This window comes from Myiozetetes cayanensis, unplaced genomic scaffold (genome assembly GCF_022539395.1).
Source record: "Myiozetetes cayanensis isolate MyiCay16 unplaced genomic scaffold, myiCay2020 scf2-11, whole genome shotgun sequence".
In the NCBI taxonomy this organism is placed as follows: Eukaryota; Metazoa; Chordata; class Aves; order Passeriformes; family Tyrannidae; genus Myiozetetes; species Myiozetetes cayanensis.
Window position 1 is genome coordinate 105,913,450 of NW_026087411.1, and position 13,699 is coordinate 105,927,148.

The 13,699-nt window shown below is 45.9% G+C and overlaps 1 long non-coding RNA gene across 1 annotated transcript in view; it reads left to right on the forward strand.

Annotated features, from left to right (window-relative positions):
• LOC126640549 (uncharacterized) overlaps positions 1-1,421 on the forward strand; it is a 1,889-nt gene extending 468 nt beyond the window's left edge. The window contains exons 2-3 of the long non-coding RNA XR_007629087.1: positions 53-281; positions 1,268-1,421. This is a non-coding gene — a long non-coding RNA (uncharacterized LOC126640549). The remainder of the gene's footprint in view (positions 1-52; positions 282-1,267) is intronic.
• Positions 1,422-13,699: the final 12,278 nt, after the last annotated feature.

The window sequence follows — 13,699 nt, forward strand, 5'->3', positions numbered from 1 at the left end:
TTACTAACATAGCTAAATTTTTATTTTATTTTGTCTTATCTTTATTTCACAGGAGTGTCCCCAGAAAGGAGCAGCCTATGAAAGAAGACTGAGTGAGCGGATTAGGACTTTTCACCCCGCAAAGGAACAGCTGGAGGAGTTTGGGATGTGATGGAAATCTGTAAAAATCAAGAGAGGTCCAAAGTGGCATACGCAGAACAGTCTTTTTTGATACTTGTCATGAAACAAGAAATCTGGAGCATGGAACTCATGAACCAAAATAAAAAAGGGAGGCTTCATAGGTGAGGTTCTTTTCTAAATCCCAGTTGTTTTCTCTCCCTGCCACTGAAAACCTTTTGTCAAGCAGAGTGTAAACACCACCATCCCCCCGCTGCAGCCTTTCTGGCACAGGGGTCCTGGTTGCCAGAACTGCTTCAAGCCACCAGAAAGTGTTTTTGGAAGCTGAATTGTTCTCATGTGACTTCTGAAGGGTTAAACAGCTCTGGGCCAGAGTTCCTGACAGCATTGGTATATCATGAATAGTTTTACGTCTAAATGAATTGCTTCTCTAATGGCATTTTTATCCCCATTTGGCTTCCTGGATAATCCAATTTATTCAGATAGTAACAAGGAGTAAGCAGCTGGCAGTTAGCTGCCTGAGACAGCAAAAATAGAGCAGGACCTGAGCCATGAGCTCCCACTGAGGCTTGTCATGCTCACTGAGCATTGTCCTTCCAAATATTGCCAAGTGCCTGTGAAGATGCTTCAAAAACTGGGGCTTTTCTCCCTAAACAGAAGTGTCTGCTTAGCCCCTGTATGCTGCCCTTCTTTGTCCTGGAGAGGTTGTGTGCACTATATCACTATACTCATGAAGAAGTCCAAGGGCTACCTGTTTATCTGATTTCCTAACAAGTCTTATCCTATATGGCATTTTTATAACTCCACAGCCCGTATCATTGTAACAAATGAACAAAACAAATGCCTCAGTGGTGCTAAACTCTGAGGTTGTGGAAATAATCAGCTGACTTTCCCATGAGGTTAGGACAGGGTCTGTCATCAGATGGTGACTGTGAAGAGTGAATCTCGGCATAAAAGGTGCACATAAATCAAACCTGACAGGAGAAAACTGTGATGTACCGATAGAGATGCCTGCTGAAGCTGAGCAACAATCTCTCCTTTTTCAGAAGCAACCTTCCAGAATACTTGAAGTTTGATTCTCATGTTACTTTGGATGCAACAGGGAAAGTTTCTTCCACTAAACTGTTTTTTTTCTTTTTTTTTGTTGCAGAAATGAGCCCATCGATGAGCATTGGCCAGACCCTGCACCTTGGCCATCAGTCACAGTGGCACTGGGACTTGTTTAGTGTAGCTGGTTGTCAACTGGAAACATGCAGAGGAAGGTTTATGGGAGAATGTGCAGCGAATCCGAGAAGCAATACCACCAAAAGTCATCACTAATAGAGTTATGATTTCCTACCAGTACTTGGGTTACCCTCAGCTGCTCGTCTCACCTTCATGGGTTTCCCTTGCCTCAGTTTAGCTGTGTGTGAGTGAAGAAAAGAGGAGTAAACTCTGGACCCTCAACAAATTGAATCAGCATATTTGTGCAGTCAGTATTCAGCAGCCTAACATGTATTGCTGCAGCATCTCTGTAACAAGACTGTTAATGAATTTGCACAGAATAACTGCCCACATACAAACCCATGTTCCTTTTCTGCAGGTATGTGTGGTATTGTGGTAGAGACTCAGTGGTTTCTGACTAGATGAGGCCACAACACAGAGGTAATGGAGAAGTCAGGCTTTAAAGAGTTTAAGGACAGATGTATATAACCTCTACAGCTTGTGTGACTGTTTCATGAGTCAAGTGGCTGTTTCTGGTTTTAATATCACCATCATAAAAATCTTTTAGCTGTCACTTCACAGAATAGAAAAGAAAATGTGATGAGTTATTCTCAGAACTCAAAATTCAGATCTCACGATTTTCAAGCACCTTTTGAACATTTGGGTTCAGTAATATGGTTCTGCTTATCTGGAAGCACCCACTACATAACCACTTTATGGTCTGTGTCCTGAGCTGACTTCCATAATAACCTTCTTGTCATGCTGAAGCAGTCTGCTTCCACTATATCCAGTGGGTTATCACTTTGTGCTATGAAACGAGATATTTTACCTCAGAGTGTTTATGTTCAGCACTGGCAGGGCTCTTGGAACAGAGGGCTCCTGAAGTCTCATCAGTGGTTGGTAAATGAGTTGATATAATTTTTCCCCACTTCCTTATAAAATCCCGTGACCGGTGTTTCTACTCTCCTTCCACAGTACCTCTCTGCTCTTCTACCCACTGACTGCACACGCAGGAACAGGTCCTTCAGGTGTTTCCTTCAACACAAGGAGAAGCACTGAAAAGTTGTGTAAATGGGAAGGGATTGGGATGTTACCTGTGCTCTGTGAGTCAGCTCTTACCAGACAAGGTGTGCATCCTCTTCCACCCTGTACTGCTCCTGCATCAAACCTCTGCCCTGCAGCCTCAGGGGTCAGGAAGACCCAGCTTTGAACAGCCCTCCCAAACCCTGCACCCAGAGACTCCAAACAGGCCCATGGCTGTCAGTACTACAGACCCAGTGCCTCAGACACCCAGGGAGGGTGACTTAAGCTCAGAAAGAGCCTCATCAGCTGTGCTCACCTCTGGGACTTGTTTCTCTGTCCACTAGAGAGCACTCAAATACAACCTATAGACCCGGGATGGGCCAGTGGTGCTGACTGCAGTCCCCACTTGTGTCTCACTGTACTGGTTTTGGCTGGGATAGAGTTAATTTTCTTCCTAGTAGCTAAAAAACCATGACACTCACCTTTTGGGAGTCAATGCCCGGCTTTGGTCTGGCACCATTCACTTGCACACACAATCCCACCAACTCCAGTCTAACCCTCAGCTCATGCTCAAACCTGACTCTGGGACCAGTGACACTGGGATTTGCTACAGAGCTGAGGTCAGTCAGTGATATAACCACATTTGCAGTCAAGACTGACTGATGGAGATGCAAAAACCACCCTCCTCCCCAGTGCTCAGAAAGGGGCACAAACACATTTGCCCTCCTTTACCAGATGTGGCTCAATAGGTCTCCCCTTGGCCCTCCTTGTGGCAACCTAAAAAGCATGTGAAAGAATTTTGCAAGGACTGGGGCAAGCCCTGATGGCCTGGGGGCTGGCAGGTGACTGCAGAGTTTGTGATCTGACACCTGTTGGGTATCCAGGTCCTCTGCAGGGCTTCTGGTCTGATGCCTGTGAAATAGCTGACAACCAGGTCCTGGCCATCTTGGGGAACAGCTTGATGTCAAATTGGGGAACTGTTTGGTGAGCTGGCAAAGGGAAATACTGTCAGTGAGGAGTGTGTTGAAGGGCAGTTGTAGTGGAGATCCCAGACCTGAGAGGTAAAAGGAATGGTCCTCCCTTTCCTTCAGCCCTGACTGGAACATGGAAAATGTAGGTTTATACCAGGTAGCCTTTCAACACCTGTACTGGAGGACTGCCCATCATCCATCTTCTGCAGGCATTGAGGTCCCACAAAGGGTTAAAGTGAGGAAGAAAAACCTCTCAAAGCCTGTTAAAATATGGAGTGATTTGTGGCTGGGGCCTGTTCATTCTGGCCTGCAAACGGACTGCAGCCCTACAGTTTAATCCCTCCCTGTTCCTCACAGGGGCACAGGGGGATGAGGGGTCTCCATCAGGGTCAAGGTGTGACCCCATGAACTCATCCCAGGGTCACGTCTGTCTCCTGTACACTGAGCAGGGACCAGCTCTTGCAGCACTGCATCCCTGCCTGGGTGTGATTCTTGGCAACTCGTGGATTTGCTTTTCATCTCCCCCGAAGCAGGAGGAGAACAACAGTGAGTTTATAAGCCCAGGAGGTATTGTCCACCAATGTTTGAATCCCTGGCAGAGGACTCTGCCTGTAATCATGGCAGGATGAGGGGAAATCAGAGCCCTGCTTAGGGTATAGTAAATAAAATGGGAGGGGAAAAGCAATGGCAGAGGAACATATTAAAAAAACAAAATAAATCAGCTATGGAAACACAGTTTAAAAGCTGAACATGGAACTTTTTTCAACCTTGATTCATATGGGGAGAAATACAATATCATTTCATTACTGAGAAAGGCTGCACTAGGATTCCAGTGAGATGACCACTCACTTATCACTCCTAACACTGTTTTCAGATGACAATTACAAAACCCAGATGTGAACCACTAGGAGATTTTATATTAGGGCTGGGCTTCTCAGTGAGTTTCAAAGGTAGCCAAAATGGTAGATTTAAAGTTCACTCTTGTTATATGATGTGGTAAGTTTGTTGATAGCCTGTCAGGACAGTCTTTTAATCTATGCACCTCCTAAACTCAGTATGGATTTATTCTGGGGAGAAGAGAGGAGAGTTATATAGCTGTTATTCATTATGCCTCATGCTTTCCTCCCCCTTTTAAACATTTAACCTGTAATATGATGAGCCACATGTCAGGAATAATCTAGTAGAAACCATAGGTAATCCCTGCTGAAAGATAAACCTGGCTCTTGACCTACTGCAGCCCTGGAATTAAAATTCCACCTCTCTTAAGTTTGAGGACCCTAGGTAAATCGTGGATGAATTTCATGGTAGCCAGTGAGGAAGAAAAGATGAGATTTCCTGGTTTGCCCCAGTTTAATAAAACCAAGCCTTAAAGTCCAGAAAAATGCCTATATTATTAAAAAATCACATCTACAGTAAATAGAGTAGAATCTTTTTTTCCCTGAAAGAAACCATAGTAGATGACTCTTTACATAGGTGCAATGAAAAGTGTTTCCCCAGATCCAGGCAAAGTGAAAGAACAGTCAATAACTGCACAAATTTCCAGGTAGACTCCCAAATATGATGCCAACTTTTTCAAGTCCATCTTCATCACACACCTGACCAAAGCTGTTGTCCAAGTATTTTGCCTTGGTTTCCCTCACTCCCACCAAATAAGCTCTGGAGGTGTTCGTGTCCATACTAAGTTATTTGGTTGGAGATGAGCAGGAGCCCAAGGTCTGCCTGGCTTTGGTGCTGGCTCCTGGTCTCTCACTACCTGCATGAAGCATGGAGGTGACTCCTTTCATGGAGATTCCTGCCTGCAGGAGTAAAGGCTGAGACTCATGGAGACCCAGACTTCTCTGCTGAACTACCCAGCACAGCACAGCACGAACCAGTCAGGTTAGAGCTGGCCAGGTTCTGTTCCTGGATTTCTTTACAAAATTAGGAAACCTTTCTAGGACATTGTTGGAACAATTCCTCCATTTTTATGAGTGATGCTGGACCTGACTGAAATTCTCCCAAATGGAAAAATTTCAACTCTCTGAATTAGCAAATAAACCGAGAAGGAACTGGGAAGCAAGGTGGTGTTTTTCTTCATCATCTCTTCCTAAATAGAAGGTGTATGCAATTGCTCTGTCTGTTGCTCCCCACTTAATAACGTTGCAATAGCCCAATGACCAATTTTAACCAAATACAGCAGAAGAGGAGATGGCTGGACAACTTTCAGCTCCTCCAGTTATTGTAAAAAGCTGGCAGCTCAATAGGTGAGAGGCCTGGATTTGTGTCCCTCTAAGGGGAAGGCTGAGGTATAGACTTAAGTAGATATCTGTTTGATTTGGCTCACCAGCAAGCCAGTCACTTCTGGTGCACCTCCAGTGTATGATGGAAATAAAAGGAAAGTAAAATGCAGGGATTGTGGTAAACTGAGTTGCATTAGTTCTGCTGCACTCTTTTCAGTTCAAGATAACTGATTTGGCAGATGCTGTGAGAGAGATTGCAATCGCCCAACCATTTCTTGGTGACAGCAAGCCAGGATGGAGTTGCCCAGTTGTTCAGGGAGATTTGTAAGTATGCATCTGTCTCAGAGCACAACCAGTACAGCCTATCTCACCAACCAGTCATTCATACACAGCTGTAGTAAGAAGATGAATATCTTTCCAGGTCAGTGCTCCTTCTTCCAGTAGCAGAGTTTTGCTCACAGACATTTCACAAGAAGCATGTTAAGTCAGATTCTCTGATTCTTACTTAGAAAGTGGCTGACTGTCAGACTCTGGGTTTCACCAGGTCATGCACATGGGTTTCTACATCCATGTCTTTTGATGAAGATATTAGTATTGCAATTGTAAAGGTGTTAAAAAGCAGTAACAATTTGCCCATCCAGCTTCACAGAGGCATATCATTCTTGCTTAAAATTAGATTTTGACTGCTCAGCATCTTGGTCTGTGCTGGTCTGGTAGACTGGCTTTGTAGTCATTAGAGAAGAGGAAAATTTCTGGGTGTACTGGGATCTCTTTCAGGTGCTCACTTCAAGATTTATGCCCTAAAAGTGCTTATTTTTCTCCAGTGGCTATAAGGGGATGGCAGCAACCAGCTTAGGTGCTCAGGTCTCAATTCAACTGTTCAGCTGTGCTTTAGTGCCCTTTGAAGAGACCTTGGTATATCCCACATGGCCTCTAGCTGCTGCCCTAGAGGGATTCAGGTCTTGTGCTGGTCTCATGCTGCATGTCCAGGCAGGTGTCTTGAATCTCTGGTATGTCCCAATTTGCAGTGTCTATGTGTAGACAACAGAATGAGGCCTAAATGGTTGAAATTCATGACCTTAGAAGCAGGTGTTGGTGGTGTCATGTGCATTAAATATATATGTATTGTAGTAGCAAATAAAGTCAGTGTAGTGTTTGGAGTCCAAAGAGTGGTGCAGCTGATGCGTGTCTCACAAATCTTACATTCTAGATCAAGTGAAATGAATCCACCCTAAATGCTTCCTTATCACACTCCTCCAAAACAGTAACCACTAAAATAGCACTATAAAGCTGTTGGAGATTTTATAGAAATGGGTGATTGTCTTTCCAAAAGACAGAGGAAAATACATCCCTAGAGGCAGATGTAGCCATTTATGGTACAATGGTGTAGCAACACTTTGGATATTTTTCTCATGAGTCAAGTTCTCAGCTTTCCAAAATGCAGGAAGAAGCAACCACCACCTGGTGAGAAAAACAATCAGCCTGAGGAGAATGGAAATGAAGTCTCCTTGGGAGACTACATTTTTCTGGCTGGTCCTACAACCATCTATGTCCATTCCCATTTCATATGACTGGAGCCTCTGCTGAGATCAGTCACTCGGCATTCAAATCTACAATTATGAAACCAGAATGGTAATTACTACCCAAACATTACACAGTCAGGGGAGTTGATCAACTGTGCTGAGTTGGGGAGGAGAATGGGAAATGCAAGACTTGTGGAAAAACTGATTGCATGGAAGGTGCTTTTCCTTCCTGAGGCTCCATCAGGAACATGGGTGTGCAAGGCTGGAAATACACCTCTACTATTTCCTTAATCCTTTTCCCAAGCTGACCTCAAGAGCAGGCAGGGACCTGTTACTACAGAGAGGGGAAAACCAAGATGTGAAAGAGTGTGGCTGTCCCAAGCTCCCACCTGTGCTGGCTTAGGTCTATCCCCAGGATAGTGCTCTTTATTGCTCTTGCTGCCAAATTCTCAGCTCCCCACCAAATACCAAAGGTCTGGACCTTTCTTTCTTCAAGAAAAGCCACTGTTTTTTGGCTAGCTAAGGTTCACCCCAACCATGCTGGAATAAGCTGTTGAAGTAAAGAAGGCAAGGCTGCAGACAATCTTGACCATGAGCTAGGTTTCCTACACACAAGCCTATCAGGTAACTTGTCCTGGTCTTCAGGGTCTCCAGTGTTCCATTTACACAGGTAAATTAAATAATGCCAGGGAGCCAATGAGTGTTCCTACAAACATTTAGTTTACCTGTGTAGATGCAGCCTAAGAGTCTAGCTCTGCTTGCACAATTATGTCTACCTGGAGAGCTTATGTGGCTCAGCCTGGAGTGATGAAACAAGGAGCTGCCAGCCCCTGCAAGGGTCCCTGGGTGACCAGTGGCTTCCAGGCCACCTGCTGTCAGCTGAGGATGAGCTGCCTGCTCTGGGATGAACCCATCACGCATGAGATGCCAACTGGCCTGGAGTACTACAGCACAGGTAGGACGTGACTTGGGGGAGGGGAGGAGATGGCGCCTTTCCCCCCATGCTGTGTGACTTGGCAGCGTCCTTAGGTGAAAAGATGAGCCCAAAGCCCTGCCATGCTCCATTTGTTGTCCTGTGTGTCCCCCTGGTCTCCTTCCTCCTATATTTGGTGCTGATGGGAAAAAGATTGTGGGTACCTGGCAAGCCAGCAGTGATGGGATAGGAAGGGGAAGGAGCTGGAAATGAAGGAGAAGGAACAAGGAAGGAACAAGCTGAACTTGGTTCTGCAAGAAGCTGGCATCCTAAGCACAGCTCTGGCCTGAGGGAGGGAAGGACAAAGAGGCTCAGCCAGGGGCTGGCATGGGCTTGGGATCCCGCTGGGATGAAGCTGCCTGATCACTGTACTAGATTTTCCCCAAAATTTAAACTGTTGAGCTCCTTTCTCTGAACTACCAGCACAAGCCATATTTCTGCTCCTGGGATCGTGGCTTTTCATGAAAAAGCCAGAGGAACTGCAAAACTTGGGTTAGTGGAGGAATAAATGCCTAAATTCAGGGACTGTGGTACCAGGTGACCATAATTATGCTTGTTATTAGGAGCTGGACTCAATGATCCATGTGGGTCCCTTTCAACTCTGGGTATTCTATGGTTATTCAATCATCACTGAGTGTTTACATTCACAACCTGTCTTACACATACTGTATCCACAAGCCATCACTGTACAGAGGAAAAAAACATGGAGAAGATTCAGAACTGGGTTCACTTGCACTTTCCACATTGTGAAGTCATCAAGGACCATGACAATCTTTCACTGCCTTTGTGCCTTTGGTTCTTATTAAAACTGTCAGCCCAGACTGAATCTGCACTGCAGGATGAGGCCCTGCAGAGAGGACAGAGGCAGAATTTAACATCTCCCTGTTCCAAGTGCAAAGTGCTTGTTAAACAACCAGCAGCTGACTATTGGACCATCATTTTGTTTCATATGGGAGCCAGTCATATTAAATAATTTTCAGCTGCACTTTTCTTCTGGACAGAGACCAAGGAGCCCAAAATGGTATATTTTGACTTATGAACCTGGTGAGATCAATGTGTGAACCACAGGAATAGGCAGAGCTCCCTGTACACTGCTGAAGTGACCCCCCCCCCCCAATGCTGTGCTCTTCAAGGATTTCTTCAGTATCAGAAACTCCCATCTTATTTATTTTTTTCCTACTAAATTCTGATGATCTTCTCATGAGAGCATGTGCTCAGGTGCTAAAAGAGGCTCTGGGGGCTCTCTTCAGGCTGCAGGGCACCCAAGATGTTCACATGGAATCACAGGATCTTTTAGGTTGGAAAAGATCCATAGGCATGTCGCTGATCAATGAGGCTGAAGGGATAGGATGACCCCCCTCTTTTCTGAGGCAGTAGCTGGAGGTCTGGATGTCTCATGTGGCACCATATGCTCACATTTAAGCATCTGAGATGGGTCAGGTGCCTGAACCTGCACATGTTTTGGTGTGTAAGAAGAGACAAGTGGGCAAAGCAAAGCAAACATGTTCCCTGCATCAAATATAAATTGTAGAACCATGGAAAGGTTTGGGTTGGAAGGGACCTTAAAAATCATCTAGTTCCAATCTCCCCACCATGGGCAGAGATGCCACCCACTAGATCTGGTTGTTCAGGGCCCCATCCTGAACACTTTAACAGTTCCAGGAGTCGGGGGGTATCTACAACTTCTCTGGGCAACCTCTTCCAGTGCCTCACCACCCTCACAGTAAAGAATCTGTTCTTAGTATCTGATTTCACTCTCTCCTCTTTTAGTTTAAAATCATTCTCCCTCATCCTATCACTATCTGCATGTGTAAAAAAATTGATTTGCCTCTCTCTTATAAGCCCCTTTTAAGTACTGCAGGGCTGCAATGAGGTCTTCCTGGAGCCTTTCTTCTCCAGGCTGAACAACCTCAACCACCTGTCTCCACAGGAGAGGTGCTCCACTCTTGAGGTTCATCCCTGTAGCCTGCTCTGGATAACAGGTCTGTGTCTTTCTTGTTAAGGCAGAAATGGATGTTACCTAAATACTGATGTCAGCACAGCCCATACCAACTTTCAGTGTCTGCAAAGAGCTCTTAGGAAGTTGTGAAGACACACCACTATAATGCATTAGGAAATCAAGTTCATTGCTAATAGGGCATTTGACCTCCCAGCCAGGGATGTGTGTCGGTGACTCTGTCCATCCAGCTGTCACTGCCCAGAGGTGTGGCTTTAACTTTAGTGAGAGCGCTTAATAAATGTACAGGAACTGCAAGATTTAGTACATTGCATTTGTCTCCTTCAAATGCATCTACTAAGGAAAACACATGTGGGCAGAAAGCTTGTTCTAACTTGTATAGTAAAACTATGCAAAGGACTGTTAAGTGAGATGTGATTTGCTCTTTGTATTAACTCAAGGGGTCTTTGAGACAGAGAAATACAAAATAGGACGGAGCTTCACCTGATACACCCATGGTAAAACTCTGTAACAGCTGATCCTGCAACTCACACTCAAGTCCATCTAGTGCACAGCACAAAGGAGAATGTATGTGCCCACACAACATATTCCTGTTTTCCATCTCCCTGCCTTGTATACAGGACACACTTGTACTGGGTTGATTTAAATGTGTTTCACAGCCTAAGGGGAGAGAAACAAGAGTGAGTGCCTTCGAAACTGTTAGTGCCTTCCACATTTCATACCTGCCACGCGAAACACCTTACGCGGAGACTCAGTGCTATAAATCCCTTCTCCAGGAGATGGTGCTCCTGCCCTGGGAGAGATCCCTGCCCGCACGCTTCCAGATGATGCTCGGTCCCACCGCAGCCACCCGGCCCCTCTGCTGGGCTGGGACGCGATGGTTCTTATCCTCTGAGCTTCTCTTGCTGCTCAGCAGATGAAGGAGAAAGAGACCCAGGGCATGAAATATTTTCCACTAAAAGTTGGAAAAGGCAAAGTTGAAAAAGAAAGCAGAAATTGTTGGCTTAAAATGCAGAACTGGACAGGAGACCAGAAGTTACCAGTGGTAAGAAGTAGTTCATGAGCTGCTCAGTTTGCCCCATGATCTGTGCTGGTTTCTGTGGGGCCTTTGGGGTGAGGGGCATCTCTCCTGAGTGCCTGGCCCAAACCACCCACACCTGTCATGAAAGGACATACTGCCCTGGCAGGAGGGTCAGACAGACAGAATCTTCAACAGAAGTGATCCAGACCATGCAAAGTTGCAATCAAACAGGACTTTGGACCACATCCCTTTCCCCATTCAGGTACCCACGTTCCTCCATTCCTGCTCCTCCTCCTCCTCCTCACAGCCCAGCCCAGCAGCTGGCAGAGAGGAGTGAAGGGAGGAGGACTGGGCTGGAGTTGAGGGCTGGCAGGTCTGCTCTGGCCCTCTGCACACCTCAGCTGACACCCATGGCTTATTGGTGTCCCCAGAGCAACTGTCCAGGAAACCAAAGTTCCTCAAAGTTCCCCAAAAACCTCCAACTAGGTATCTTGCATTGTCAGCTGTACTTTGGTAGGATCCATTCCTAATCAAGATGATATCCCCAAAAAGGAGGGAAATCAGTTCTTGGGGAAAGGCCTTTCTTTGCCAGATCCCTATCACTGGTGGAGAACTACTGGGCTGACCTTAAGAACTTCAGAGTTTAGCTCCATTTGCCTGGTCTATGGAGGAAAATAAAAACATCGGATTAGAGCACTGAAGTAAATGAGAGAGAAAAAGAGTGTCTGACAAAGGAATAAACAATACCAAAGCATGGGAAGATAACTTAAAGGGGAAAAAACCACTATCTTCCTTCCATGTTCATAGTGGTGAACATCTGCATGCAGAAAGTTATGAGTGAGACAGAACTGGAGTTATTGGTAAGACTTTGCACTGGGATAGAAAGCAAAGGACCAAGAAATTCTGTCTCAAGTGGCAGAGAAGTGAGAGTGATAACAGTCATGAGCAGCACTGGCTGGGGAGGAGGATGGGAAGAAGGCAGAGGACTCTCCTAGGAATAAGTGGGAGTTGGAAAGATCGGGGTGAGCTAATGTGAGCAGTGTTACTTTTCTGGTGCTCCCTTGCGTGTCTGCTGTCAAACACTCTCCCAGTCAGGTCTCACCTTCAGGTTCCAATACCCCCAAATCTGAGGAGCCTTCGCAAAGGGGCTGGGAGCTGGAGGACAAGAAGCTGGGGAGAAACACAATAATGTGGGAAACAGATGAGAGAAAAAAGGACTGAGTGGAGATCAAAAGATTAAATATATAAAAATAAAGAATCATGGAGCAGAGCTTGAGGAAGGCTGTAGGAGAGCGCTTCCCCTGGTGACATCTCACATGGACAGCCAGGGGTAGGTAGGAGGTAGCTGAGGGCTTTCTGCACCTCTGTAACAGCTGTCTCAGCTGGGCTCTGTGTTAATGCTGTAGGAACTGCTTTCTGGAGGTACAGCTCACCCTCCAGTGAATCCCACCCCTTCCAACCAGATGCTAGCCTGGACTACCACCATAAGGACACTTGGGTGAGTCATCACCGTGATCCAGTATCTGGGCTTGGTGCATTGACAAATTACCTGCTGACTCTGCACTTTTCAAAAAGCAAGTGGGCTTTTTTTTTTTTTCTTTGAGCACGACTGAGTGCTCAACTGTGTTTTGACCCGCTACTTTCAGGTGGCTTATGCCAGATCCTGTCGACCAGATGCTGAATAGGACAATTTTCCCTGAGGGAATTGGAAAGCCTGTTTCAAGAAGCTTTTATGTTTCCAGAAGGATTGAATTTTCAGCAAAGCATTTCCATAAGTCTCCTGTCCCCTAACTAGAGAACAGTGTTCAAATAGAAAGTGATGTGAGACAAGCACAGCTTTAGGCATCCAGGCTGTGGTGATGTCAGGCCTCTGGGCCTGAAGCAAAGCAGCCCACGGGGTCCTTGAATCCATCTGATGTTTCATGCATGGAGTTTGTACCTTGACTTGTCTTATCTTCCCTGGCTATCCCCATGCAGACAACCAGAAAGAATTCAGCTTGGCTTGAGTTTAAGTAAGTTTTGGAAGGAGTTACTGGAAGATTTGGAAAGAAAATGATGCTGTTGCTTGGTTACTTGCTGAGCTGGCCTTGCTGTCACTTGTAGCCATCTCGCTAGAAGACATTTGTTAAGTGAAGTCCCAAGAGGCTTCTTGTGTGGTCACTACATGAAAACACACTCTTCCAAATAGCCACTGGCATCAATATTCTGATCGCTCTGAACTTGCTCAAGACTAGAAAAGTTGGTGCAGCCCCACTGACTTAGCTAACAGAAACAGCCACAAACACCTCCAGTTTTGAAGCGTGGAGGGGGCTTGTCACTGCAGTTTGTTTTTATTCCACCACAAAGGGATGATGATAGGGAAGGTGAGGTGGAGGTGCAGAGCTGTGGGAATATGGCTGTGACATGAGGTACATGGTTATTCCTTGAGGATTTCCCTTCTGCCTCAGTTTCCTTCTTCGCGAAGTGGTCTTCCATGGCTGGTGGGTTCCAGTTAAATCGAATACCCCCTTCTTTCCTGCTCCAAGGAGCATCTGTAAGGCAGTCCCTCTGCCAGGCTGGGACCTTGCCCACAGTTGCACAAGAGGATGCAGACATTGTAGGGGAGTTCACCCTGCCCAGGACTCATGGAAATGAATTGGTGCTCCACACACAAAGGTCCCCAACCACCATGGACAATGCAGTAGGGCAAGCA